Source organism: Eurypyga helias, unplaced genomic scaffold, assembly GCF_000690775.1.
Source record: "Eurypyga helias isolate BGI_N326 unplaced genomic scaffold, ASM69077v1 scaffold14064, whole genome shotgun sequence".
NCBI lineage: Eukaryota > Metazoa > Chordata > Aves > Eurypygiformes > Eurypygidae > Eurypyga > Eurypyga helias.
Genome location: NW_010245774.1, coordinates 117,583 through 122,835, shown reverse-complemented (window position 1 = coordinate 122,835; position 5,253 = coordinate 117,583).

Genomic DNA, 5,253 nt, shown 5'->3' with positions numbered 1-5,253 from the left:
AGTTTTGCGGTAGGGTAGTGATACAATCTAGAAAACAATATCGTAGCCAAATACTTCACGATACTATTTTGCATTTCTGGCTTCTGCTGTCAGATAACGCTGTTCAAATAAATCAAAAAGGTGAACTTTTCCTAATACTTGGGAAATTCTGTTTTGTGACATTGACTTAGTTCTGCAGAATCTAGCTCTTCCAAGTATCTGACATACTCGACTGTGCTATTTGTTGGGCTCTCTGCAGGCTGGAGGAAGATGTTTCTGCACTAAACACACATTCTGAGGCATCCTCTTCCCTCTCCCCACCACTCGCCGTCTCTCCCTCCTTTCTCAAGTGAATCACCCACCGTGTGTGATCTATCTTTCATATTTAGCAGAAGTGTAATCTCTTTAAAGTTTTAGCTTTTTGATAGCCACATTAAACATTTAGTATTGTCTATAATTGCTTCCCACTGAAATGATGTTTTATTGGCCACATTGGAAATGTTACTTTTTCTAATAGCAGTAAAAGCAAAGGCTTTTTTTTTAACACCTTAAAAAACAGCTAAGAAATAACAGGTTAGTTAAGAAATATTCATTACAAAAACTTGACTGCAGGACTAATAGGAGATGGAAGAATGGTTTTGCTCTATCAAAATGACCCGTCAAAACGACTTTGTTTCATATTTGATTTAATTGTCTCTCTCCTGACAGGCACATTCATCAATAGCTTAATGGTCAATCAGAAGTTGGCAGAGTGAGTGCTTTCATTCTTTCCCATACACTAGCTTTGGCTTTACTTTATCAAAATGCCTCTGCCTAATGGATATGGGGGATGTAGAATGACTGAAGGGCTACTTATTTGAGAAGAGTGAAAAAACAAGAACATTTATGCTGTTGATAAGTGCATGAAGATAAATAAGTGCGCTGTATGAGGCGTTTTATTTTAAGACAGAAGAAACTTACATTTTCCCCCCCCTCCCTTCTTTTTGGCTTCAGAGCTGCGAGTTATAAGGTTCATGACTGCTTTTGTGGCATACTGAGAGTGATGACAAATTGATTGCTTGGTACTGAGAGAGAAAAAAAGGTGGTGGTGGGGGGAGAATTAAAGATGTCTGCTGATTGGTAACTCAGGAAATCCAGTCCCCAGCAACCTTGAGAATACTCGAGAATTTTTTTTTCTCCAAACTGAAAGGTCCGCTCAGCCATAAAAAAAGAAAAGTTGTTTTGCCAGCTTCATTAGTGTTCACCTAATTAGCTGTAAACCTGATGGATTCCTGACAGCTTTAATGATTGGAGATGACAAGCTCCACGCAGTGTCATCCAGCAGAATTAGGTTTGCAGCTAGTTTGATGTAATCAAGTTGATATTACACAGTCCTGGTTGCCTTTAGTTGTGCATTAACTCAATTTTCTGCTGCAGGTGACAAATGGGCTTTGGTACCTGGATAATCATGTCATAGGAATTAGGGCCCTTTTAATGGTCTGGAGTAGAATAACAACAACAAAGAACTCTCAGCAGCACAGAGCTCGCAGACATAACAGACAGGTGCACAAATTCTTTATGTCTAGCCCAAGTGTTAACACCACACTGTGGAAGACTAAAGCTGTCTCTGAGAATCAAGAATCTGGAAAAAATGATAATTTCAGTTTGTTTGCCTTGAGACTCAGGTGAATATCGTAGATAAATTTGGGAGGAAGAGTCAGCGGTTGCAGTTTCATTCCTCACCTGTTAAAGCAAGAAGATGGTCAGAATTGCTGCTCCAACGACTTCTGTCATTTAAGTCAGAAGGAAGAAGGTATTCGCTGGTTAGAGGCCACTGTCTAGGAAAGCTAAGATACTGTATTAATAGAGGCCAGTCTTGTTCATGCAAACAGTAATTATCTGTCCTTAAATTATAGCTTTCACTCGCAGCTTTTTTAGAAACCTATTTAAAAGATCAAGAAAACGTGCTTCCTACTGACAGAAACGACTTAATACATATTTTGTATACACATAAAGCTCTTCTGAGGAAGGATTGGGAACTAATGATTTGTTGGAAACTAATTTACTGTAGGTTTTTTTTTTTAAATTGAATAAAACAATTATTGCTTTCTAGACCCAGACAACCTCACTGAGTTTTCAACTCTCTGGGAAAAAAAAACCAACAAAACCCAAAACCAAACAAACTTAGGCCCATGGTATTGTTTTTTTTCCCTATCTAGTGTGGTTTAAACCATTGAGATAGCTGCATACTTTTCCAGGCGCTTCACAACTTCAGTGCTTCCATTGAAAAGGTGCACATGGTCTGTGTGAATAGTGAAATACATTAAATTGATTTTTCAGAGAAGCAGAGCACTTCCACTTTTCAGGGACTTGAGTGCTCTTGCTAGTTATCAGCACCTCCCGAGCGAGGCTGGGAGAGCACCACAGAAACACAGATGCAAGATGGCATGCAGGTTGTGCAGCCGGATTTCCAGGCAGCTCCGACTTCAGGAAGTTGCATCCTTGCTTTAATTTATGGGAATTGCTTGCAACTACATACATACCCCAAAAGTAAATGTAGCGATAAAGTAGACTACCTATAAAGGTACTTGCAGTGTCAGCCCTTGGTATGTGATTTGCCTCCAAACCTGCCACATATTTCTCTGTTGGACAGAGATTCTTCCTAGCAGCAGGCTGACAAAATGATTAGTTATGGCTGTCCTCTGCCTTTTTTTTTTCTCTTTTTTTCGGCAAAGTGTGGGGAACAATGCAAAAAAAAAAAAAAAAAAAAAAGAGGCATAAATATAAAAAGACCTGATAGATTCCCCTGAATATCTGTCTGGAAAACAGAATTTTCCAGAATCAGCTGCCATTTCTCCCATTAGCTTGACAGCTGTCAATTAGGGCTTCAGTGCTCTCCTGGGCCACAGTTTATTGCGTGCGGTTGATGTTGTCATTTTGTTCTCGGTTTTGCCTTGAGCACTATCATGAGCAGGAGTGAAATAGTCAATAACTGATGTATCAGCAGTTATTTCTTAAATTGGCTTACAAGTCTGCATTTTTCCTCTTTTTACTAAAGATTGTTTTGTAAAGTGATTAGAATGAATTGTGACTGCTGCAGGGTTATGGGAAATGCAGTGGAGCTAGGGTGAGTTAGCAGGATTAGAGTGGGTCCTTTTTGTCAGCCCTGTTTCCAGGATTAGTGGAAACTGTATAGAAAAGATCACCTTCGGGGTGAAGCGTGGGGTAAATTTTTAAGTGTGCTACGTGCACGCTCGTGTAGGAGCATGTGGTGGTGCAGGGTGAATGAAAAGAAATATTTTGCCAGGACGTGAGGGAGCCTTATGTGTTATCTTCCTGAACAAACCTTGGCACTGCTAGTTCTGCGGTGTAATAATCCATATTTTAATCCAATGTCATGACCGTTTCCTAGTGAATCCAAACACAGATTGTCAAATTTTAATACAGCCCTATTTACAAGGTGCTGCTAGTAGATCAAGTATTAAGATGCCTGAAGTGTTGCATTGTCAAGTGAGAGTGTATGTATATGTATGGTTATGATACAACACCGAAAATAACACAGTTGCAGAGCGATCGTGTGTTATCTTATCTAGGAAATACTTCAGCATCATTTACTAAACAATCTACTTCAGGTGTTTTGAGTCTGGGTGGTTTGTTTTTTTTTCTTCTCTGTGTGTGTGGGTTTTTTTTTTTTTTTTTTTTTCCAAATTTAGTTACACCCAAATTGTGGTTTATCAGCCTTAAGTTAAAAATGAAAGGTGAATACAATATATTGTATTTGGTAACACTGATATGGACTGGTACATCCAGACAGATAATATGCAGTTGTAATTAGACTGAATAGACAGGCATTCATTTTTAAATTCTTTGACACATGCATAAAATAGTCATATAATAAGATAAGATGACAATTTTATGTTAGGTTGATAAAGTGTCCCGATACATGCATTTAAATGTCTGTAAGCCTTTTTTTATCCAGACAGATTAATTCTAGTTTCCAGCATTTGCAGTTAGACATTAAATTAATTTTAAAAATCCCACTAAACAATGGATGCGTGGCTTTTTTTTGTGTGTGTGTGTGTGTCATTACCTAAAGCAGGAGGATTGAAAAAGATCGTGCAACTGATTTTTCTTGATTTCAACATTAAAAAAAAAAAAGGCATGAAAATTGGCTCAAAGGATTTAAAGCATGGTCCACCAGAGACTGTATTGTAGTTTCCTTAAGTATAATAATGCGGAGTAGAACATTGTCAGAGCTTGAAATTGTTACAATTTTCATAAAAAGAACTGTGAGAGTTGAAATAAGTAGGGCTTAATTTCAGAGGCTGCGAGATTCATCCTACTGCATTTTCCTGATTTTGCTCCTGAAAGATATCGTGGTCATCTCAGTAGAGAGCCCATCTGCAGGATTTAAACACTTCTCACTGCAAGCATCAACTTTAAGATATTTCTCAGAAAATGTTCAAAGTTTTGTTTTTTTCCCCGGAGTGAAGGAGGAGTGGGGAAGGGGTTACCAGAAGATCATAAAATACCTGAAAGCTCTTTGCCAGTGCCATTACCTGGCTCGTTCGGGCAGGAAAGGTGCTACTCTTCAAGAATAGTCTAAGTTCGTATTTTAGACTTAATTATAAATTATTAATTAATTCTGTCAGGACACATGTTATTAATTATGACTCTCTTTTCTTCACTCAGAACAGCTGTTGGGAATCGCGTAAGCTCACTGTGTGTGTTGGTGTGGGAGTCTCCCAGTGAAGAGCTCTCCATTCCCAGCCTGCCTTACCTTTACCTCCCACCCTCTTCGCGCGGGGGGTTACTGCTCAGCAGCGAAGCCAAACTTGACATCGCCTGGGATAAATACACGTTTTGGGGTGATTCAGTGTGCTCCCAATTAGCGCGTGTTTTGTCGGAGGTGGTTTTTAGGTCCTGCCCATAAATAATTCTTGTTTTAGCAAGACTGTATGGTGGTGGGGAGGTCAAAAGGGCACCGGCCGAGCTGTAGCGGGGGGGAAGCAAATAAATAAGTTTTCGTGCCCATCCGCCAAACTCCTGCCAAACTTCACGCATTAGCATAGAGGAAAGAGCTGTTTTATTATTCGTTTGGAATGATTCAAATTCATTTACTTTTGATATTTCCATCATTAAATGGAGCCCTCTGTTTCAGTTTCTTATGTGTTCTTTGCGGAATGCATGTTGCATAAAATAGGCACTTTTAATGAACAATTTAATGTAAATGGGTTCTGAATTTAAATTAATATTAATGAAGCTTTGAGTGAATTTATTTTGCATACGTAAAGG